At 37.8% G+C, this 25,862-nt stretch overlaps 1 protein-coding gene across 1 annotated transcript in view; it reads left to right on the plus strand.

The window, feature by feature from the left end:
• The first annotated feature begins 1,401 nt into the window (after positions 1–1,401).
• LOC135310077 (E3 ubiquitin-protein ligase SIAH1) overlaps positions 1,402–25,862 on the plus strand; it is an 80,213-nt gene continuing 55,752 nt past the window's right edge. The window contains exon 1 of the mRNA XM_064459436.1: positions 1,402–1,602. The gene's annotated coding sequence lies outside the window, so the exon portion shown is untranslated. The remainder of the gene's footprint in view (positions 1,603–25,862) is intronic.

The following is a 25,862-nucleotide window of genomic DNA, read 5'->3' on the forward strand; positions in this document are numbered from 1 at the left end:
TTTGTCAGTTTGGGACCAGCGAGATCCAGCTTTAAGCAATGCTCTTAGAGCTCTCTGCTCTGCTTCCTGCATTGCTCCCAATCCCAGACAGCTTGCACTTCAGATATATATTATTGCATTCTGTCCTGTCAATCGAAGCATACGGTGAACGACATGGTTTTGTAAGCAAGTTCTGCACTGATGGTGAGCCTGAACTTGTCATTCCTGCAGGACCTGACCTAATGCCATGAAGCGTATTTGTAGTGTTTCCCAGAGTGTCCCATAATGTGGTATTTGGGCTGAGTTTTTTTCTTATCAGTATTAATGCCTTGTGTGTTCCAGGCAGGCACCTTTCCCATCATCTTGGATGACAGAGCTGACTGAACTTAAGAGAAGAATCACATAAGTTTAAAAATATGAACTATAATGTTGTATTTATTGCAAATAATATTTCCTAATGGTAACTTTATGAAGAAAGAAAAACATGAAAAATTGTTAAAATACTGTGATATCTGGGAAAGCTGTTCTTCACTGAAAAAGGTTAAAATGAAAACTTTAATATGAGTAGGTAAAAATATCTAGGAAGAGAATGTTGCAGAACTGAACAAGTTTTTTTCCACAGTCACATGGGAGCATTATATAGGTCCATTCACAAATTTGCTGAGGACAAGACAGTGTCTATTGGCAGCAGGTAACACACTGGGTATACACCAAGTGCCCATGTGTTCTTTCTGCCTATGAAAAAAACCTAATTTATTAATTATAAGCGAACAACATAATTGTAAATCACCTTTTGTTTAACACAAAGAATGAGCACGCAGAGGGTCAGACAGTAGCATGAATATTACTACATAATTCCCATTCTTTTTATAGACACATCTGAGATAATGCTTAGCTTTTAATGGGTGGAAAACAAAAGAAAAGGGCTTTGACAAGAGGGACTACAGAATTGCCAAGGAGAGTATTTGACAAGAATCTTTTTTCTTATCAACCAAAATGTTCTACACAGATAGTCAGCATAATCGTTCCTATCTTTCAGAGACACTGAGGCACAAGAAAGGACCCACTTGCCTAAAACTGCTCGGTATGGCAGACAGAAGTGGTGACCAAGCTCCCAAGCCTCACTGTAGCAACAAGTTCCTCGGTAAATCCCTCCTCATCCCACCACAACATCTGCCTAGGTAGATGCCCATGGCTGATGTGAAGATTTTGCTCAGCTGGCTCCAGCATCATCTGCCTTGCAACCAGCACAACAACAACCCTGCTGCTGTGGAAAATGAGGCCTCTGAGGGCATCCATCTTGTTTCACCTCAGGTGAGCTGTGGCAGGGAGGGAGGGAGGCAGGGCGGGAAAAGGGACGTGAGGACACAGGAGGGCGGCACAGTGCTTAAGGCAAGGCTTTGCAAGCTTGTATGGCAGCCTGGGCAGCAGCTGTGCTGGTTTTCTGTGCCTTGGACCAGTTTTGCCGCTGAAGGAGGCAGGTTGAGAGCGAATGAACGAGAAACACTGAGGGGAGAGAGGCTGGCAGGAAAGCGACAGGGTATGATGGAGCGCAAGCCAAACCCCTCCTCGGCGGCAGACCATGTGGTGACAGTGAAGTCCTCAGCTCCGTATGCGGTTTGGGTGAGCTTAAATCTCACTGCTCTACGTGCACCACTAGGCTTGACAAAATACAGTAATGTCAGCGTTAAAATGAGATGGCAAGCTGCAGGTAGCCTGCTGTGCTGAACAGCCTATATACCAAGTGAGGGGTGCCAGAGAGGTCGAGAGTGTACTGTACTTCTGGTTTCAAGTGATTGTTAAAAGATATAATCAAATGTGTTTCCTGTTGGGGCTATGATTTAATGGTGTAAATGCTGTAGTTTTCTGTAGTAAAGGAGATGGGATTCAAGCTTTTTACCTCAGTATAGAGCAAGGCTTCTGTTCCTATAAATTGCTTTGCTGCAGCTGATGGCAGAGTTTTTTTGAGTTTGTTTTTCTTGTCCTGAATGATTGAGCTACGCTTAAAAATGTTAAGTATTATGTTCTTATGCCAAAATAAATATTCATACTTGGACTTAATCAGGAATAGATTAATCACTTCAAAGTCACACAATTACTTAATAAAGGAAAGACAGAACCCCAGTGTGATTTTTGGGCTTTGTTTGTTTGTTCTCAATTTTAAAGGGAAATGGCCTTCTCTCTCTATGCTCAGGCTGATATTAGCTATAGGCTCCTTTAAACTGCCTGGAGCCTGTGTGCATGTGTGAACATGCTTGTTGAAGAACTAGTCTTCTTTCACTTACGTGTATCCTGGTTGTGTACATGTTCATTTTTTAGGTGCTGGTGTGAGCATACATATGTTGTAATCTTCATTTTTTTCTCGAAAGTATGTGCCTAAAGTATGCTTCATGCTATTCAACCTTTGGTTGCTGAAAAAAACCCACAACTAGAAGCAGTGTTTTGAGTGGAAAATAACAGGGACCATCCCCTCTGAGTAAATGATGCGGCATTACCCTCTCCCTGCCTTTAACATTTTATAGAATGTCTGTCTCCAGGATAAAGTCCTGAGAATTTGACTCTGGTTCATGGTGTGAGGACGAGCACAAGATTTTTGTGTAGTAAATTCAATAGTTTATTGTCGAAAGAAGTTTTTTCTCTAAGTTTTAAGCTAGGTATTATGTAATGTAAATAGTTTTATTCTGGTTGTAAATAAGCAAAGCTACAAATAAGTCCTAGTATTCAGTGCTGGTGCTGCTGTTTTTCCTTTCTCTTGCAGTGCCTTATTAGGGTAGTTTGTGTTTTGAAAGAGCATTTCTGAACTGTCTTTTGCAACAGCAGAGAAAGTGCCTGTCCATACAGTGGAAATACTACAATGTTCACATAAAAGGGATAGACGATGAATCTTAAAAAACATGGATTTTAGGTATGTACATTTTTCACCTCTGTGTGTATGCACTTATGTTTAGAATGTGGTTCCATTCTACTGTTGAAACTCTGCATCTGTGTATGACAAACCAACTTTTGCGATCTGCCTTATGGCTAGATAAATTCTGTAAGATTGCATTATTATTTTAAATGGCTAATTCAAAAGAAGCATTTTTTTAAGAGGAAATTGGTTTTGAATGCATTGGTTTCCCTTTGCAGTCTCCACTTGAGTACATTTTTAACTCTTTCAGAAATTATACTTTCAATGTACATAACTAAATTATTACATATTTTTAATTAAAAAATAGAAACTATGCTCCAAAGAAATTAGAGTTCTGATCTCTGGCTGATCTATACCAATTAAGTTTTATTTTCTTATCATTTGTCACTAAGTATAGGAATCATTGTGATTCTAATCCAAAGTAATGTATGATTTTCTGTCTGGCTGTTGAATAAGCATACAATATTTGAAGTAAGTAATTTTAGTATTATTAATTTTAAGAGAAAACTTTGCTGAGAAAAATATTACTCAGAGCTCAGAGGCTATTAGTAAAAAGTAAAAAAAAAAGCTGACTTGCATGTATGCTGGTATAGACACATACACGCACCCTTTTTAAAACTAATGTTGAAGATGAATCCAAACTGTGACTGCTTCAGTTCTTTAATATAATGATTTTGATGGTCACAAAACAGTTTAAAACAGTTTCTGGAGAGAAATACCAGTACTGACATTCTTCTAACAGAGCGAGGCATTTGTTAACTCTTCAGTTTAAATGTAAACCTGTTGCATGCTTGACCTCCAGAGAAAATGTAGGCTGTTATGGGATGATGTATGGCATAGTAAGTATTTGCACAGTTACCCTGTCTTAGTGCAGGAGTTCACTTGTATGCTTAATTGTATTGTTTTAGACTTTTATTGGTATCCTTACTGCTGTATGTTACGTTTCATTTGCTTCTTGGCTCAGGGATGCACATAACAAACAGGACAAGAGCAGGGCTGGCTGTCTAGTTTTGCCAGAAACTTCTGAACAGTAAAGCAAAATCCAAAAGCAGAGGCAGGAAGGGGCCAGCCCTTTCGTTGGGACAGTGACTTAGGAGCCCACAGGACTAAATGATACTGAAGCCAGTCTGAGTCTGACTTCTTTATTTAAGGAGCGTTACTGCACCTTGAATCCAAATGAACCCAAGTCAAGTGTGTGTTTTGCAAAGACAGAAGAAAATTGCGAATATCTAAAAGGCAGAGCATGGAGGTCTGGCAATATTTTCTGAGAGGAAGAGGAGATACATTGTGGTCTATACTTTTCTGTGGGAGATCTTTGCAGCAGAGGGCCTTGAATTAAAGAGAGTCCTTTGCCAGATCTCCTGTTGGCAGAACACCAATAATATGGATAATGACATTCTTGACATTCTGAAGTGAAGGGGCATTAAAATACTAATACTTGTTATTTGCTGGAAACAATGTTTTCTGTTGCATTTGCAGCTACCCAAGTGTTCTCTACATTAGGGAAATAGTATTTGCTATATTTTAACTTTTAACCAAATCTTCATTTTCTTGGCCTGCTTATCTGTCGGCAGCTAGTACCTAATCCAAAGAGAAATTTCCAGGGCTGAATGTAACTTATGATGTGAAACATAAGTTTCACATAATGTGAAAGTTTCACATAAGTTCACATAAGTTTCACATAATGTGATGTGAAACATGTAACATCTACACTCAGCTTCAGTGTTCAATTTTTTTTCGCTTCCAGAGCTGAGCCAGAAACTGACTTTTGAGTAAATTAATGAGGTAGCACTAAAAATTAAGACAATGCTAGTGTGACCACGAAATTAATTTGCAGAGTTCAGTGGGTGCATACAATTATTTTGTGTTAAACCATTCAATATGTTAGTTTTGACTAAAAATTATTTAGGGCTCTGATTCATAAGTGGTATATGCTGTAGTGGGCTAAAATATTACTGTTGTTATTTGCAAGAGATTCACTTCAGCTACCCTTGCTACTGCAGGAGTGCTGTGTGTTGGTTTCTCAGTTGTCACAGCTGGCATATTCGTTTAAACTGCTGTAGGTCATGAGTCAGAGCCCTCAGTTCTCTGATGTCAACAAAATGCAGAGAATATATAGTAGCTAGATGGTTATCCTTTGTTTTATAGCATCCATCAAAGCCCTACTTTATAAACAGAAATCAAATTAAGCTTTCTAATATTACAGCAGCTATGAGTCTTCCAAATTATGATGAATTGAAGTAATTCATGCAAAAGCCCAGAATATCTTATCTACCCATCTGGTGGGTTTAGTCTCAAGGCTTTTCAGGGACATTATTCAAATGCTTCTGGTAGGTGAATGTAATTGCTGCTTCAGGAGCTATTTGGATGGGGAGGTTATGATTTCTTTTAATAAGATATTTAATTATATACAAATAATAAAGCAGTTTAAATGAGTTTGTAATGTTCTTGTAAAAATGATATAGCACTTTATTTCTCTCCTCACTGATAGGCTTTTGCTTGTCTCTTATTTGCATCATAATGCACGAATGGTGAGTGTTTATTGTGGTTCAGCCGGCAGCTCAGCCCCGCACAGTCACTCGTTCACTCCACCACCGGTAGATGGGGGAGAGAATCAGAAGGGTAACGCTCGTCGGTTGAGATAAGAACAGTTTAATAATTAAAATTAAAAAAAAAATGCAATGGAAAGGGAAACAACGAGAGGCGAGAAACCCGGGGGGGGGCGGGGGGAGGGCGGGAAAGGAGGGGAACGAACCGCCGGAACAAACCGCACGCGACACAGCCGGCCTCCCACCGTGTCGCCAACTGCCCCCCCTTAATATACTGGTCATAGTGTCACATGGTATGGAATGAACATGCCATTGGCCAGTCGGGGTCAGCCGCTCCCGCCGTGGCCCTGCTCCTCCCAGCCTCCCGCCGACGCGGCAGAGCGCGGGAAGCTGGAAAGGTAGCCGACCCCCCACAGTGAGAATTAACCCCTTCTCAGCCAGAACCAGCCCAGTGTTACTTAGTAAGAAGGATGTAATGGGAGTCTGCCTAAAATTGTGTGCATCTGTTCCTAAGCCCTTAGGCGGGAGGAGGAGAAGTGAAGAGTTAGCAGAGTTGCCAATGGCTAGTGCTGCAGTGGCAGAGACAGAAGTAGAATCCACATCTCTTTTCCCATCTAAGGTATATGTGACACCTTCTTGGTACTAGGACTGCTATTTAGTTGTGATGGTTATGGATTAAATACTAGTGTTGCATGCATATATTCTGCTTTCCCCCCCCCCCCCCCCCCAATACAGGGGAGGTATACTTTGAAAAAGTTTCATTAAGATAATATCTCCTAATGCTGTAAACATACAGAAGCACTCATACACAAGATTAACTCAGCTAAATAAAAGAAGTCAAAATGTTGAGCAAGGAGATACCTTGTTTGGTGTCAAAACAAACAGTAGAGGTTGTGTGCTGCGTGCTGCTCTATCTAGAAAGGTCTTTCCAGTCCAAAGAATAACATCCTTACATGATAAAGTGAACAGTTCTATAGTCTGCTATAAAACTATCAAAAATAAAGTGTGAAAATTTGAAGTCATGATGGTTCCTTTCCAGTTTCTTGCTGGGTGAAACAAGCACAAAGTCTGTCTGTTAGAATCTTGTTTAAGGCTATCTTGTGGTTAGCGAATGCAGACATGGAGCAGAAGGTCTGATCATATATCAGTGTGTAGAAGGGTGGGAAATATGATAATCAGCGTTCAGCAGAAGTCTCTGAAACAGTGAGTGGGTATATGGGGCAAGATCTATTGCACAAGTGAAAATACGACAGTATATTTGAAAACCGTGTTTATATTTCAGAATAAATTGTGTTTGTGAGTTGTAACAACTTACCAAACTGACATAGACAACGCTATTGTCTCACTCTGTCTCTGTACAGACTGTAATTATGGAAGGAGCTGAGTCTTAAGTCATATCCTACTGTACAATACCAGTTTAACAGGTTTAAAATGTTGTACTTTCTAACATTTGATTTGAGTTAACTGCCTTTCTGAGAACTGTCTCTTCTGTTAATTGATTTGACCCTCTATGTTACCAGACAGTGTTAGAAATATGTACAACAGGAAACATGCGCCTATTTCAGAAGAAAAAAATGTTATATATAGTGTGTGGCTCTTACGCATGTATTTGCTTTAGAGTGTTTGAATGTCTGTATCAGGACCTATCATTATGCAGCTCATCAGGGCAACACTTGCAATCCTTGCACTTGCAAAAAGCCAAACCTGCTTCCAAGACTTTCTTGCTAAGACAGAAAAAACAGCAAGGGTTTTACCATCCCTTAACAGAGTTGAGGGAGAGAAGATATGGCACACACTGTGATGGACTGTAACCTTATCTGTATTTTCCCCTTCAACTAGGTTGTTCCCTGAAGCTTTCTGCAAACATTAGATTGAAGACATCTATGATACCCCACTCCCCCATGACTCCTAAAGCAAGGCTATGCACTGACAATGTAATTTAGCTCACAGGTGAAGAGTGTACACACTGGAATGATTGGTAACTGGTATTATGGAAATACCTGACAGACCCAGCTGAATTAAGGTGTGATGGTCACTATGCCATCTGACCTCCAAATTCAGAGTAAAAGATAGGCCATGTCATGAAGACTCTGCATTCTGAATCAAAAATTTAAAGAACTGGGAAGGTGATACAGGCATATGAAGAGTTTGATGGCTGCTTTTTCATGTAAAATTTGGGGGTTTCCCTTCTAATTTCTAGTTATCTTGTAGTTGTGATTGTTGCATTTTACCAGTTTTTTTGTTTTCGCAATCTACGTAAGTTATTGCCTTGGTGTAAGCCTGCAACGGTTTGTATTTGATTCTAATGTATTGAAGAGTGATTGAGGGGGAAGAAACCAAACCAGTAGTGGAAAGCCAGACTTCTGAGCTTGAAAAACATGTGACCAACTCTTAATTTATAAGAATAATTTTTACTGTGACACTTTTGTATGTCTTTGCAAGTCCATTTTTATGTTGGTTTTAGCCATCTTCTTGCATCTTAAATAGTGAGGTATAGCATGTTTTAGTGAAAAAAATAATGTAGCTATTTATGGTTTATTTATAAATAAACTAGCAGGTAGTTGGATAGACCAATTTTTTGGTTGTCTTGGCTTCATTCCCCATGAGAACTCTGCAGAGTAGAATTAATTTAAAAGTAAAAAAATAACCACTGAAAATCTTACTATGATTCTTATTGGTATATTCAGGTGCCTAAATACTATTTGAGCTAGTTAGGTTATATCTAGCTTGGAGAGAAATATTACATCTATCAGTCCTGATATAAAGTAGCACACTTACTTGAGTGAACTTTTACCTGTGTATGTTTTTCCCAAAACTTAAGTTGACTGCCGTCAAGGAGCCCTAAAACTGTTCCCATATCAAAATGTGGTGCTATGAATTGCAAAGATGAGTTACTGTTAAACTATTTACAAAAGCTCTTTGTAGGGAGAAATCCATTTAAAGGTGCTGCAGAACAAAATATTTACAGACTAATGATAATTCTTGGGGTATACAGAGGATTCTTCACCTGTAATCTCTAGAGAATTATTACTAAGAAGTACATATTGTTATTTCTATTGATGGATAGAGTAAAGTGCAAAAAAGTCAAGGGTTTTGCAGAGAGAGGTCTGCTTACGTCATTTGGAAAACCTGTAGTTTGAATATTAGTAGAGAAAATAATAGGAAAAGATCTTGTAGAGACAGTACAGTACAGTTTGTACTATTGGGGTTGTTATCTTCACAATGTTTTCAGAATTTTTTTTGGGGGGGAAGTAAATGTTATATTTGCATCACTATATATAACATACATATATTTATATATAGTTGTTGCCTGTTAATATATAGACATTTTAAAAGTTATGGCAATACACTATATGTTTTATTTCCCTGTTGTGATTTGGTGTTTAATATAATAAACCTGTTTAATAATTTTAAGAAGAAGCATTATGTCCATTTGAGGAAATCAAACTAGCTGAGCTCAATGTTCTTATCCTTCTCTTTTCTGTTTTCCAGTAGGGGTGATACTCATCTAACTATCACTCCATTTTTTTTGTTTGTTTTTTACATCTAGAATAATTTTGTGGATAACATGAAGGTATAAACAAATATTTCCTTACCTCCAACTCATCCAATTGTAATGGATAGTGCTCCAGGAGTTTCAGCTTCTCTTTTCTTAGCAGGGCAGTTCTTGTTCCAGAAGGTGCTCAGCAGATTTACAGGGTACTTAGGGGTCTGAAGATACAGATAGGAGCTCTACAGAATTTTCAGAAGTATATAAGTACCTCTGAAAGACCACAGTGCTTCACATACATTAGAAAGTGTGTCTTTAGCACTTATATTTTTGAAAAGCCCATCTTTTGCATTCATATAGTGTCACCAAGATGTGACTACCTCAGGAAAGGTAAGATATGATTTACAGTGGGAGGTAAATGTACGTTAGGTCCCATGCCTTTAGCACCATCTGGAGCAGTATGTCATATGCCACAGGAATGCACAACTGCAGCCACATGGCCATGCAGGATTTCCATGTAAACTGCCCCAAATGTAGTTACAGATTGTTGCAAGATCCACTGTACTCTTGAGAGAAAAAGTAGGACTGATTTCACAGTAATGAAACTGTGGATTTGCTACTTACTGGATGTAGTTCCAGTTCTGATCATTATTAAACTTGCAGTCATGAACATGGAAAGGATATTAAGAAGAGAGACTCAAAGCTGGAGGCATAAGCATGAAGTAGGTTGTACTACAGCGGTTGCACAGGAACAAGCAGCCTGAATTTTGAAGTACGTGGGGAATGCTGTCCTGGTTTCATTGCAGTTATTGATGCAGGCCAAGATTGTTTTTAGAGGGTTCATCACCTTTTTTTGTGCTTAAATAAATGAGCCTGTAAGAAAGTTGAGTCCCAAGATACTGAGCATCATGCTCAGTTGTCACTGCCTGGCATTAAAGGTAGGGAGTTCAGTATCTTGTTGCAGAGACCGACATTGAAATGCTTTCATAAAGCTTTAGTGTACTTAGGAGTGTCTGTTTTTGTCTAAACGTGGCACAGGATGGTACTTTTTCAAAGCAGAAAGAGCCTTTCCAGTGTGAGGTACGCCATAGAGACATTCTGAGTGTCTTTGGCATGCTAAATGTACTGATGCTTTGATCTTAGGTTAATAAGAAATCAAAGCCCTCTTGGCCTGAAAGAGCTTCTTGACAAACTCCCCATCTCCCTTGGGAGCTTTTGTTTTGCTGGTGGTTTCCAGGCCCTTAGTTCAGCCTCTTCCATAACTCCTTTTGTGACTGCTGTTCAGTACAAAAGTAAGCATAGATGTTTACTTGAAAGTCTGGTGCCTGAACTTTTTTTTTTCTTTAAAAGAAAAAAAACCAAACCAAACCCAGCTGTTGTAGTTTTAAAATACAAAACTAGCAAGCAACAGAATGCTTGCATAAAACTGAAGTAACAGTCATGGTGATCTGTTGTGACTGACAATGCTGTTAATCTGCCTAGTCTGGCAGTTAGGCAGCCAGCTTCTTACAAGAGTTTGTGTCCTTAGGAATTCCCCTCTGCTTAACTGGTGATAAAGAGATGATGGTCCTTTTAACCATACAGGCTTCTCTACCAGCTGCCTCTGTATTTATTAGCTGCTTCTATTACACAAAAATAACTTATAGTACAATGGCATACCTGATTACAGAAGTGTGTTGTTATATTTTCTGTTTCTTGTGAATTGTTTAATATGAAGCAACTGTGCAGAAATGCTTGGATGTGTGAAGTTAGTGAGGCATTTAATTAAGCTGCAAGAGCCAATGCACTCGCAAATGGAATATTGACCATAGTGCATATTTCATTTGTGAAACAAAATGGGTTGTGGATTTAAAGAAGAGGAGACTTGTAGACAAGAATGGCCTTCTAAATTCTAGAGATGTCATAACTGGTCTACAGTTTGGGTTTAATTTGGAAGTGCCCTAATTTGGGTTTTTATATTTTAACTAGTTTAATGAAGCAAATCCTTTTAGTATTTCCACCCTTGATTCTACTTCACATGGACTAAAAAAAAAAACAAAAAACCCACCAACCCAAACAGACTTCCTTTCTCAGTCAGTCTGTGATACTTTACAAAAAAGAAAACAAAACGTTTTGTGTGTTGTTGGTTTTTTGGGGGGAGGGGGAAGGAGAGGCTTGCCTTGGATTTTGGTGCGATGTGCATTTGGGGGGTAGGTTTGGTTTTTTGGGGGGTTTGGTTTTTGGGTTCTGGTTGGTTGTTTTTTTGAGAGAGAGAAGGGGTCTCTGAGTTATCCCTATGGCCTATAAAGGTGCCATGTGTGGGTTTTGAGTTTACACAAACTGGGTTAATCTGGGACTGACACAAAGGGTATAGGTTTTGGAAGGAGCGTGTGGTCTGGAAGAGGGTGTTCGTTGTAGTGCTGCAGAACCTACCCAGCTGGTTTATCTATGGAATAAACTTAAGAGTTCACTGGCAAAGACTGCATGTGTACTTGGGAAGTCAGTGTAAGGTTTCATTATTTGAGCCAGGATGCTCAGCTCCCATTGTAACCTATTCACTGGAACTGTTTTCTCTCCAAAATTAGGTCAGAAATCAAAGAAAATCCTTGGCCACGAAAGCAGTCTTCAGAAATAATCCATATGACAGTGAAATTGCTATTTGGGAAGCTTATAGCCCTTTGAGTTTCATTAACAGTCTATTAAATACACTAAAATCTAACTTTAATATCCTAGATCAGCTGACCTTAGTAGGACTATGTGCTGGTTTGGGTTTTTTAAGTTTGGAAAAGCTGTCTCAGTGACTGAGCTTTTCCTGTAAATGCATTATTGGAGAGGCTGTTGATGTTTGTGGTGATTCTGTGCATTGACTCTCTCTGGCCCACTGTTTGTCTACTCTGCACATTCTTTACTAATGGCAAGTATAAGGTCTTGCCAACCTGTGATTCTGTGGTTCTGTGATTTCAATTTGACATTTTCAGAATAGCCAGGACATGTAAACAGGGAGATCATACACGCAGAAAACCTGCATGTCAATGTAAAAGCCTTAACATTCCAGTCCTTTGGCAACAGAAAATCCTGCCAATGAAAATTAGCTAGATACCTAAGTAGAACAAATCAACAGGAAATAGCTCATTAAAAAGTTTCCAGCAGAGAGCCATAGGGTTTTTTTAGCACAGTAAGTATAAATTTCACAGATTATATGCTTGTTTAGTCATCAAGGTAAATCTGATGAAGACAAGATCTGCCTAATAGTAACTAGCAAATGGTATGGAATTGATCAATGTTCCATGTATTACCATTTTGCTTTTAATTCTGACTTTTTGAGACGTTCTTTGCCTGCCTGGGATGCTACATTTGTTAATTAACTCTGTCTGTTGAAAGTCTGGACTGGCAGTTTAATAATATAACGAGTTGTTTTATTAAAAAATTGTGCTTGAAAGTGGTACTCTTGATCATAACAAAGAGAATTTAAGGCAAATATATCTTGGAAATACCCTCATTTTGCTGATGATGTCACTAAATCTTAACCTACTATAACTATAGTTCTCCACACTTGACATTTATAGGAAATGGTGTGCCACTATGAAAAATATTACATTTAACAGGGTAATCTTGATCACATTAGCCTTGTTCTATAGGTTGTGTAACAAAATGTAAAGGAATCCACTGAAACTATGAAAGGGCTTGAATTTTGCGGCTTGGAAACCGCAAGTGAAAGCGGAAACTGCTAATAACTAATTTCACAACTCCTTGGTGAATTCTGTTTGAACGTCTTAATAGAGATGTTGATGTTCTATTTATTAGACCTTATTCAATATATATTCTTTACCACTAAATGCAGAAGATTTGCCTGACAGTGTTGTGAACATACTGTTACTTTCTTAATAAATATGGGGAAGAAAAGGATGTAATATTTGTGTTCATTGAATCCATATGTTGTAAGTTGGTTTAGGGTATATATTGCTATTGGTAGTATATGTTCATACATACATTTGACACACATCCTGAGCAAAATGATACATTGATATTACAGCTTAATTATTCTTATTGAATACCAAGCAAATTTCTGACTTGCTTTTTAACTCTGGCTTCTTCATTATGTATAGCTAATTGTCATTAAGTTAATTCACTGTATCTAGTTCTCCAGAAACCACTAAGATTCTGCTGTGTTCATAACTAGTCTGCATGCTGTTATGTACTTAGTAGAGATAGTTATATTGAACTTTCATAGAGTTTATAGCCAAACAACCAGTAGATTATATAGCCTGACATGTAGATGGCAGGCAATTATAGTTCAGGTAATAATTTGGACAGTTGTGCTACAGTCCAGCTTTTTGCATTCTGGGAGATTACATGCTGCAAGCAGAGAATTAGGAGAGAGCATGCCATTAAGACCCATCTATTGATAAGTAAATGGCTAGGTGAGAGATTCTTCTGCCACCTACCCTGATAAAAATGTTTGTCAGAAATAGTGGAATCTCACTGGTAGGAAATATTAACATTGACTCTTTCTCATATCCGTTTCTGTTTATCAGCAAAACTGAAAAGCTTCTTTTAATGTGTAAATATCTATGCTCTTAGTGACTGTCACCTATCAAAATTTTCCTTGACAAAGTTGGACTTTGCTAACCTCCTGTCCACTGTGTCACTTCTAGGGCCTCTGTGCTTTAAACTTTCCAAAGTATTTTCGTTCTTGAAGTATGGATATCAGAATTGGAGAGAAGCTGTCTTTCTAAAGATGTGCACAGATGTGAAGTGTTATATTTGTACTTGATATTCTTGTTTACAAATATGCAAAAATCCACGGTAAAGAACTAGCGAAGTAGTATTGCTGACCCTTTTTGTCACAGGTTGCACAAAGAGCTGAATTGTGTTAATTACAATGGTCCTCAGGTCTTCCTGTGAATTGCTGCTTTTCAGGATGGCTTCCATCTTAGACGTACATTTTTTGTCATTTTTTCTTCCTTCCTAGATGTATTGTAATACACTAAATTATATTAATAGTCAATATGACCATCAAACAGTGCATTTAACATCATTAATGTAACTTGCCATCCTATAAAGATTTTGGCAGTAAAGGTTTTGCACAACTGTCTAGATTGTCTATGCAAGTATAAATGGCGTGGTCCAAGAATAGGCCATCTGGTCCTGCAAATGTTTATAGTTGTGTTCAGAGATCTATTGTGAGCCTGCTTGTAGTCCTTTTAGTATTGTCCCTGTTCCAAATATGTATATATAATATCTTATCATATACATATGAGATATATACACGTATATGTACATGAGAGATATATATACACACACATATGAGATATGAGAAATGCTCTTGTACATGCAGGGTAAAATGCAGTTGCCTTACCTGCTGATCTTTTCCCCCTGTAAATTACACAGACCAATTTGTTAAGGTCCACTCTGTATGGAACTGGATGGATAATTGACGCTTTGTCAGGGTTTTGTGAAGGCTAGCAATCCTTGCGACAAAATAAGTAGGAGTTGGTGAGAAGCACACAGGATGCCTTCCCTCACAAATTCTTCCTCTCACCTACTCTTAGGTTATAGATTAATCATAATTATAAGCTCCTAATTAAAACTGCTACTTATTTGCTGACAGAGAACACTTTATTACCAACATACTTAATCTTAAAGAATTATATTTGCACTCATTTAATAAAATAGATTTAACAATACAATAACTAAATCTTGGGAAGTTAACCTGGACTATAACCATTAAGCAAATCCTGTCTGTATGTAGATGCATCTGTAACTTCCTTCATTTCACCAAATGTGCCTAGATGGAAACTAAACTCAGCCTATGTAATTGAGTTTGTGGAGACAATATGGTTAAGAATTATATTGCAGATTAAAAATAAGGTCCACACTTTGCTTATTTATGGCATAGCCTGACTGTACTGTGTCTGTAGATATCTGCCCTAATGTCTTTTTGTTTTCTTGGAGTATAATACTTTGTATCAAAACCATGAGTAATTTATATGTTTCAGTATGATGTAATCTCTATAGACTTCTTTAAAATTATACAAAGAATACATTTAGATATCCTTCGATCCCGAAGATGTATATCTCTTCTTGAAGTATAATACATGTCATTAGCTACCACAATGGATTGTAAATAAGCAATTTATACAGACCACTATAGTTGATTGAAAGTTCTCATTATAATAATATTTTTGTTAACTGAATACTCAGATATACACCTAATGGAACTTTCAGAACTGCCTAATCAACTCCTTCCCATTGATTACAAGGGAAAATAAGTGCTCTGGGAATATTAACCTTCTGCCAAATTTTGGCTGGTTGGGGTTTTTTGTTTTGTTGGGTTTCTTTTTGGGGTTTTTTTGTTGTTGTTTTTTTTTTTAATAGAAAACAGTTCAGGCTTATATATTATCAATGTGTTTTACTTCGATTACTCAAAGTGTCTACATGATGTCAAGGCAATATTTATTTGGCTTGACAGAGTTAAAAGGGATTGCACAACTTGACTAATTTACTGACTGAAGTTTTTAATGCTTAGTTAAGGGTGTGGTTTTTTGGTATAGATTCAAACACAGTAACTAGAAAACAATGTGAGAGCTAAGGTCATGGCTGAAAAGGCCTTCCTTTGTGAAGCTGTGTGTGCAGCTCGCTCTGATCAATCATGCATTACTCAATTTTGTCGGTGTTTGAAGTGACGTAGGATGCTACAGGAACGTGTATGGCCAAAATGGTCTTTCAGGGGGATTTTAACATCTCAAAGTAAAGCAGCTGGATTTTTAAGCAATCGAGAAGAAACAAGAGTAAAGTAGTCATCTTAATAAAGCAGCAAAGCAAAGCAAATCCTCCATATGCCCACAGTAAGATCATCAGGCTCTAATTAATGATTATTAATTTTATAGGAATTAACTGTGAAGAGGAAAAAGTTACCTACTTAGAGCTGGTTTGCGTGTAGATGCTTAGTAATGACATTTGATAGTTCTTATAGCTAGCTTATGCCTTGTGTATCATGTGGAATAATGCTCCTGTTAATGCATCTCATATTATAATTTTTATCTTTGCATTTTATTATCTAGTCATTTCTAATAAAGTCCACATTGAGTTGTGACCAGGTTAATTGAATGTATCTTAAGGTAGCTAGGATATATTGCTCAATCACTTGTGTTCTGTAATCTGATTCAAGGGAGAGAGAGGGATTTGTGCTGACTGTGAACTTCATCAGTTTTTATCTTATGGATCATATCTAAGGAATCCTAGAAACTGAAAAGTGAAAAGGCCTTTCTTCAAGTGCTTCCTGTTAGTGCACAGATCTTTAAATGCCGGGTTCTGTATTACAAACTGTAACATTGCTTTTTACAGTTAATTGCTTATAGACACTTAGAAATACTGGGTTAGATTTTTAACATGGTGGCTAAATTTTTCCAAGTCAAATGTAAGAATGGTGAGTAAAGTTTTCTTTTTGATGACTGTACAAGTGCTTTCTTCAAACGTGGGTATTATTTTTGCTATACTTCAGTCTTTGTAAATCTATGTGCTGGTTTTGGCTGAGAAGGGGTTAATTCTCCTCACTGTAGGGGTCGGCTACCTTTCCAGCTTCCCGCGCTCTGCCGCGTGGCGGGTGAGGCTGGGAGGGGCAGGGCCATGGCGAGGGCGGCTGACCCCGACTGGCCAATGGCAGGTTCATTCCATACCATGTGACACCATGACCAGTATATTGAGGGGGGGCAGTGGCAGCGCGGAGGCGGCGCGGCGCTGGGTCGGCGGGCGGCGAGCGCGGTTTGTTTCGGCGGTTCGTTCCCCCTCTCCCCTCCCTTCCCCCCTCCCCTGCGGCTTTGCGCCTCTCGTTGTTCTCCTTTACATTGCATTTCTATTGTTGTTTCTTTTAATTTTAATTATTAAACTGTTCTTATCCCAACCCACGAGTGTTACCCTTCTGATTCTCTCCCCCATCTACCGGTGGGGAGTGAGCGAGCGGCTGCGTGGGGCTGAGCTGCCGGCTAAACCACGACAATCTACAACAGAAATGTAACCCAGGGCTTTTTCAGGTCTTTCAGTTCTGCTGAATACTTTGCGGAAAATTATTGACAAAACAATATATTTTATGAATAGCAAGGATTTTTTCTAGAAGATATTGTTTTAAAAACTGCTGCTGTAGGGAAATCAATGTAAATTTATATGCTGTTCTACAAAAATTCTTTACCCTAACCAATAATCAACAGATGTGGTATTCAGAAAAATATAACACCAGCCATAAGAATTCTGTTTTTTAAAATCAAGGGTAAAACAAAATTACATGCAAAACTAAATCTAAACAGACTTTGTCTGTCTGTTCCAACATTTGCCATTCTTAATTCCAGCCTGGTGCCCAAGTTAAACCTCTAGTCACCCTTTCCAAGCTGAATGAGATTGGAAGGACAGGGAAGAATAAATAAGGAGGGTGTGAAGTGCTTTAAACCACAATATTCATGTGAGTCCTTCATGTGGTTTTGGCTGTGGAAGATGTCATCCCTTGACCAGACTTGTCCAATGGGCTATCAAGACTCAGATAGACTTTGTATCTTTTTGTCCTTTTGCCTTTTACTGTAATGGAAAAGCAACAGCACAGCATCCTACATGTTAAATCAGTTCATAGACCAGTAAAGATGAGAACAATATGCATGTAGAAGGCTTTAATAATGCAGCAGTAACAATAGATGAAGAATAATATTAATATGGATGAAGATTTAGTGCAAATGTACCTGGAAAATTAAAGTTATGCTGTTTTTTCAGTTATATTTCTCTGTAACCTGTTTACCTGTACAAACCTGGCAAAACAGTTTGGCATGCCCTGTAATAGGACTGAGAGCTACAATCTAGAAAGAATAATACAGCAACACCATGGTAACTGAATGGTTAAGGTGTCTCTTGATCCATAATTATGACTTTTTTTTTAATGTCTATATAAATCAGCCTTATGGGGGTTTTTTTTTTGTAACTGTTTCGGTTGTTAAGGATAAGATCGGTAGGTCTTGTCCCACACTTGAGGAATTTAAATATTGGTTGAAATATTTGGTTTTCTTCCATTGCAGAGCATCTTGTTTTGCTTTTGCCTCTCCCACTTCCTTTCAGAATTGTACCAGCAGCCTACAGGCTTGTTCAGCATTTAAAAGGGACAATATGATTCTGAGATCATAATGGTGTCAACAGAAGACAGTCTGCCTAGTGCCTTTTTTTTTTTTTTTTCTCCTGTGAGCTGTTTCTTTGTTTACACTGTGAAATGAGAAGGGGGGGGGAATCAAATTGCCTCCAGTAAGTACCAAGTGACAGTAAATGCCTTGTTTATTGCCTGGTGGAAGGCTGGTAACTTGCTGAATTTCCATGGAGTCTCCTTCGTAAAGGATCAGGGCTCAGAACTCCCTTGGAGCTGGTTATGCAATTGGTGGGGCAGGGTTTTAACTTCTGGAGCAGCAAGCTTGCATAACATGGTTTATAATCCAGCACTCCCTTCCCGGACTGAAAGGACTTTTTTCATAAGGCATTTTCTATTACAAAAACTGCCTCCAGATTTCTATACAATTAATGAAATAATGACACTCTAACTCTTCTTTTTTTAATATTTTACAAGAGATTCTTACCCTGATCTTTCTGTACATGGGGCACTTTTTTTTTTAATAATTTATAAGATTTTTTTTTTCACTAGCATTTCTTGGAGTCCTTAACACAAATAACCTGGTTTCTGAGGGTGTCATTTTTCTTATACAACTGATATATGAAGGCATAGTGACCAAACCCGCAACTAGAAGGTTTAGTCTCTGTACTTGGGAAAGAAAGGCCTGAATAATAGCATGATATTAATGCCACAAAGATGATGTCTGTGGAGATGGCTGCAGTGGTTACTTAAGGACAATGGGAATTGGGATGTCTTGTTCTTTATTGCAGCCTAGGGGCATGCATTCTTCTTGCTTTAACAAGAAACTTCCATCTATTATTTTTCAACTCCATAACATATGCTACCCATCTCCAGATGCTTGATTACTCTCTGCATGTTTCTGTCCTTACAGAAATGTATGCGTCTCCCTGTTAGCGTAGTCGAAAATTCTAGAGCAGCTGATAAGGTGGTATTTGTGTGTTGCAATCCAGGTCCTACATTGCTTTGTGGCCTGTCTGTGCAAATTCATATTTAGTGTCCTTAGGGTCAATATGAGGACTCATGCAGCATAAAGTGGCATAAATGTTTATATTACTGTTTTATCTTCCAGTTGATAGAACAAAAGACAGAACTGTAGGAAAAATGTGTAGATGAAGTCTCCTTGGGAGTTGGAAGTAGGCAACTTAATGTTCTTTCCCATCCTGTCCCTGAACTGCCCCACTGAATTTTCAGGCCCAGCCAGAAGAATGCTCCCAGGTTGTTACAAATTTGGTGTTTCTCTGGGTACTCATCAGTTAGGAGCTGGTGAGTGCATATCCCATTGTTGTCAGCTGTAATTGCAGATGATTGGTCCTTCTGAAAATAACTTTGGTGGGGAAGAGGTGACACTACTATTTCAGAAGGCAGTAATCAGAATGACTTATGTGAGATCAAATGAAATCCATTATGCCTGTAGCAGTGAAGCAAAGAAATGTATTTATTTAAATATTTCTTCTTCAAATTGTTGGACAAAATGACTAAGAATTCTAAATGTGATTGCCAAAGTCCTCTTCTCATTCAAAAAGGAGAAGTGTGGACAGCAGTACTGAAAGCTTCATAACTGTTGCACAAATATGAGTTGTCATATATTTATGCATTGTTAAACCATTGTCTTCAGGAATTGGACTCAGTGCCAGCAATATTAACAAGGAAAGTTTTCTACTATGAAGTGCTCGCTATAGGAAAATTCTTTTCAAGTCTTACTCTCTCCATTGTTTTTCTGCTGCCACTAGCATTGTCACCATCATCTCTGCTGTTTTGTTACACAAACTATGGATCACTCCTTTCCTGCTACGTAGCTTGTGCCCAAATCTTGAGGTGGTAATCAGAGGGACTGCTGGTTTTATCTATCTAGTCTATTTTCTGACACCCAAGAAGATTATAATCAGATTAAACACAGTATCATAATAATTTATGTCTCTCAGATTCACTAAGTGATGATGTTTGGTTTGGATTTGAATGACCAGAAAATTACTGTCTTACTGAATCAACTACTTCCAAGTCCCTAAGGGGTTGACAAAAATAACAGTATACCTCTGGCAAGAATTGTTCAGATTCATATTTTGAAAAGTGAATAGTTTGGTTGTAACAAACAAATTCTGAAATGTGCGATCAGCATATTGAAGTAAAGTCTCAAATTGGTTTGGATCTTATTATTGAAATGCAAATGCATTCTTAATATCAGCTGAACATAAATCAGGAAGTATGTTTAGAGGTTATTAACAATAGTTAAATCTTTTATGAGAAACTGCACATCTTTGATTTGTGGCTACCTAAAAGGCAAAATACATATCATTGCACACAATCTGGCTAATATCCACTAAGCAGCCCTAGTGTTTCATCTATGAGAAATTGGAATCCAACCAAACATTCTGTTTATGCAGTGTATGTTATTTAATGAACTACTAACTCTAGGGTTATTTGATCTTTGACAGTTTGGGGACAGGGATGGGAGGTAAAGTTGCATCCTCACTGGCAAAATCCACATTAATTTCAGAGTTTTTAACTGTAAGAATTGTAGTGTCAAGTCTTGTATAGCAACACATTCACTAAATTGTGTGTGATTGCTAGACCAGTTCTTACAGTAAAAACAATTGTAAGTAAAGTCATGGGAATTCAATTTTACTGAATGTTCTGAAAGAGTCTGCAGTGATTAATAAACCTCAATCTGAAATTTTGAATTGCCAAATAAGTATCCATGTACTCACTGGACAAGAGAATTCTCATTTTTACCCCTTTAAAAGCCCTCAGCATTGTTTGACTGGCTCTTGAAGCATTAAATGAAAAAATTCCCTCCCCCAAACTCTCCTTGAAACTGTTCCATTGAGCTCAGGAGGAAGTCAAGGATGGGACAGAATATGTACAGCTCTAGGGTTATCTTAAAGTTGTGACTTAAACTAGGAGCACATTACTGATGCAAAAATATTTATATGCTGTACTAGCAGGCAGTATTTTATGGACACTGTAACATTGTCTGCAGAGTTTGGAGTGTTTTTTTTTCCCTTAGATATGGGGGAAAAGTCTTGATGTAGACCAAGTAAATAAATCTATAAGAGTAATGTTAATCCAGAACAACTACACCCTCACAATGACCTTGCATCAATGTGTCCTTGAGTGTTCAGCTGCCCAGCTACTAATGTGCCATGCCTGTGCTATACGTTTGTGTTAGTGTAGGCCCCTGAGCACACACACCTTCTCTTTGATACTTAAGATATATTACAGTCATATATATCAGTCAAAAGTATAACGTATGTTTATTAAAATGTCATTATATTCTTACTTTACATTCATCATTATATGTAGTGGATGCTTTGAATGACAGTTATTTGAAAGAAAATTTGTCTTAACAGATTATCTAGTTATGTAGGAATCTGGGATAATTCATTGGAAGCAGAAAAGCCACATAATGGTATATGTAATGGGGAAAGTTTTCTGTTTGTTGGAAAAAAATCACATTAGCAGCTTCAGAAATAGCCCTGAGTCAGATAGCTAGCTCTATTATTCACAGAATCACAGGTTGGAAGGGACCTCGGGGATCATCTAGTCTAACCTTTTATTATTACGTTACTTAGAAGCTAATGTATTATGAAGAAGTGCCAAATATTTCTGTGTAATGCAGAGGAGATTAAATGGAAGCTTCTATTTTTGAGATCTGCTTTGTAGCATACATGTAATCAACAGAAAGTCCTAGATAACAAGTAGTACACGGATAGCCCTGCTAATTATGAACAATTACGTAAATGGTTATAATCTGAGCATTGTATTTATCTGAGGGGTTAAGAATGCATACAAATCAACAGAAAAGTTTTTAAAATGAATTTACATTTTACAATTAGAATTACAATTAGAAGTTTGTTTTTAAATGGTGAAGTGGGAGCATAACTCAGCTATGTAGTTTTGTTTAAAGTCACATTCCTAGCATGAGGAAGGAGAAAACTCCCTGACAGGGCTAGGCTGCATAAGTATATCAGGTTTTGAATCTGGTCAAGTAACTTGCACAGTACTTGGTTGTTAAAGAATACAAAAATTGTGAGTTTCTGAATATGTTTCTGTGCAATCCTTGGCTAGTTCAGTTAATACTTTCTGTATTCTTTCCTGGAAAGGTCAGTGTGTAAGGTTGCAGAGCTGGACATGGTAAGAGTAGTTTCTCCAGTTTAATACATTGCAGTGGCAGCTCCAAAACTATTTTCATGCAAATATTTTCATTTCTGAGACAAATGCCAAAATTTATTTCAAAGATCTCTGTGTTCTAGGAAAGTTCAGATCTAGCTAGTGCTATCAATAACATTGTTGGTGTAGGTTTTAAACTGATTTTGTCACTGAAATCGGGAATAAATCTGGTAACACCAATGTAGTGTTAAAAGGCAGGCATTCTTTATTCACGGTGCCGGATGCATGGGACATCCCTCCTCCTAACGTGCATACCACAGATTACATCAACCAAAACTTATATTGTCTGGTTACATACATGTGCATCAAATGTCCAGAACTAATTATCATATTTACATAGCCATTATGCATGCGTCCTTAAAAGCTGAGGGATGTCTCTGGTGGTCCCTTTTGGTCTCTGGTGGTCGTACCAAGTGTCCTTCTTACGTGCATGCGCACTGCTAATGTAATTTGTTTCTTTCTCCATAGCACCTAAGCAGAATGTAAAGTATGTAAGGTAGGACACCCTTCACCAAGGTTTCTAAAACACACCACAAACCTGTTACTTTAGTTACACTAAAACACTCCTCAACCTATTGTTAAAATGGATAGGATACACAGGTAGTAGCTTGGCAATGATGTTAGTGTTTAACTATCCCACAGCAATAATGTTAGTGTTTTTTAACTGTCCCATCACCTTGGTTTCAAAGACTAAGATACAGATTAAAAAAAAAAAAAGCATAACAAACCCACTACTATCTTGGTGACAGTTTGCTTTGTTTTGAAATTGGATTTGGCATGCACGTATTATTATGGTTTAGAAATGTTTAGGGCTTCAACAGAAGTATCTAGGATAAATTTCACAGGAATTGACTTATTTAAAATATTCTCATCTGTCCAGAGGAAGCAGATGGCCTAGTTTTGAGTGAGAGAAAGCTGCAGCAAGAGTTGACTCACCCAAAATTGACCTACTGTCTTTCTAATTCTGTGCTTATGGAGCCAGGACATAGAAGACATCAGGGAATTTATGCCCCTAGCATGGCCTTACAAGCTATGAATATATTTGTTTTCTGAATAGTTATTGTTTAGTTTTGGGTATGTGGAAATGTTGCTGAATTTACAGGTGATAGAGCTTTTGTGAGTAGCAGTAGTTACTATCTTGCACGTTTTAAAGTGCCCATTGAAGACTCCAAAGAACTTGCTTAACTTAGTATTTTAGTTCCATATGGTGCTGTCTGTAGAAGAGGGTCCCATTCTGCAACAGTCCCTAATGAAAATCAGAATGGATTGTTGTGGCCACTGGAGGAGGCAATAATTAAGACCCTGGAAGAAGGAAGGCTATGCTTCACAGCTACCTGGCAGAGCAGCAAGCATGTTAGCATATTGCTGATTTGAAAAGAACCCTAAAGGCAATTACTGCTAACTCATTACAGGGATTAAAAACACCACCTCTAATACTTAGAACCTTTTCTCTGTTGCCTCTGCAGACTTTTTGGAAGCGGTTGAACAAGAAACCAAGTTTTGGTTTGGTTTGCTTTTGTAAAAGTACCATTAAAAAAACTCAAACCCTACTTCTAAACCAGAAACAAACTGTCTTTTCAATAGGTATTTGTTGCTATTTCTTCAGAACTAAAATTTAGAAACACCTTGTTCTCATTGGCTTTCAAATATTTATATGCTATTTAAAAAAAAAACAAACCCACCTGTTAGCCTAAACAAGCTCAGTTAGGGAGCCTTAGAAAGAATTTTCCCAATACACATTTAATTTACTGGGAAATTTTTCCGTTATGCCACCAAATAAGTTACTCTTCACAGAAGAGCATTTTTCTTTATGGATTAGATCTTAAAACTCTCACTTGGGCAAATTCAGTTTTGATTTTAATGATGAAGTATCTTCAGTTTAGCTTTTTAAGTTTTGAAATTCAAAACACAACATATTAAATTATGAAGTAGTAGCAAATACAAGATAATTCTGATATTCCTAAACATTTTGATTTTGAAAGATGAAAGTTCTGAGTTTTTCCTTCTACCACATAATCTTGATATTAGATATTACTTCTCCCTCAATATACATTTGCAATCTTTTCTTTAAGCGGTAGTCATTTGAGTAATCACTAGCTCATCTGAATGATAGATAAGAATTGCATAATTCTATCCCTGTGAAATTTTGTAAAGGCCAATATTAATTTGAATTTGGCTGTAAAATTCTTACCAGATGGTTGGATAAAATTGATATTTATTATCAGTCTGTTCCAACTAGTGAATACTCATGTCATCGCTATGCAGTGAGATTCTGGCATGTTTCTAGAGTATGCCAGAACTTATCCATAGCATCCTACTGGGAGCTAAATAGTGATAGGAATAGAACATGCCTTAGAGGATCTTATGAGTTAATACAAAATTAATGCAATGAGAAATGGTAACAGGCAGAAGAGGAGGATCTGGGGAAAGTCAGCGGACACAGAAATTAAAAATTAATGCTAGGGAGCTCTTTTATACCCCTTTCAAGGGCTTTGTTTAGGCAAATAGGGTGTTTTTTATTGGACAAAGTTTTAGGAGGAGTTTTGCTTCCTCTCTGAATGTAGTACTTCTAGAGTGCATTTCCTGAGCTCTTCTCATACTGAATAAGTCTTTGTTTCTGGTTATGAGGCTTTATAAATAAAAGACCACAAATAAAGATGGATATGCCGAAAATAAGGCTTGTTCTGTAACTACCTCTTACTCATTTGTTTTTGGGGGTCTGGGAGGAGCTCTATTTCCTATGTCTCCCTGGCAGCTCCTGCACTCTCTTAGCACATCTGCAAAAGGGTGTGCTTATCTTTCTTTAGACGCTGATAATATCTGACGTTTAACTGGCTCATTGAAATTCTCCAGGGAATTTCCAAATGGTGATGTACTCCCTAAGTTGCCTACTTATCTTAACACAACGACTGAGTTTTATCGCTCCAGTCATTGAGGCAGCTACTGTGGTGTCAAGCCGAGAAGGACCATCTGGGATAACTTTGCAGGTAAATTCCAGCGATTTGCTTGGAGACTTGTATCATCCCTAAAGCAACATCGTTTGTTTAGGCTGTGAAGCACTGCATAGAGGCATTTGCATCTGAACTTGTGGTTTCCTCTTCTGTTTAACACACTTTCTTGTTTTGAGTTCGAACTGCTTGTGATATTGATTCCTCCCTGTGACAGCGATACTACTACAAACAGGAAGTTTCCCTCATGTGTGGTTCCTATTTACCAGCATAGCTTCCTTCTCAAGAGGAACACTAGAGTACCCACTAAACGTATTCTCTAAATGTGTCTCCCGTCATCCGTCCTGTGCTTGAATTTTTCATTAGCATGTCTCAAACTCTTGTCTTCTATAACTGATGGGGCTGTTCAGATTGTTTCTGAACAAAGTTCAGAACGTCATATATTATGGAAGTCACACTTAGTGAAATATGGATTTCTCCAGTGGTAATGTTTGGCTAAATAATACTGTTGTTACATGGATTAAATTTACATAACATATTGTCTTTCAACGTTTTTTCATTAATTTGGTGATGAGACACAGCAGTTAATAGATCAAACCACAGCTCCACTGAAGATGGAATTTCAGTCTCTGAAATGCTAAGACAACAGCTGTGATGCCGTAGGACAATGTAGATAAAAAAGTCC

Source organism: Phalacrocorax carbo, chromosome 8 (assembly GCF_963921805.1).
Source record: "Phalacrocorax carbo chromosome 8, bPhaCar2.1, whole genome shotgun sequence".
NCBI classification, from domain to species: Eukaryota; Metazoa; Chordata; class Aves; order Suliformes; family Phalacrocoracidae; genus Phalacrocorax; species Phalacrocorax carbo.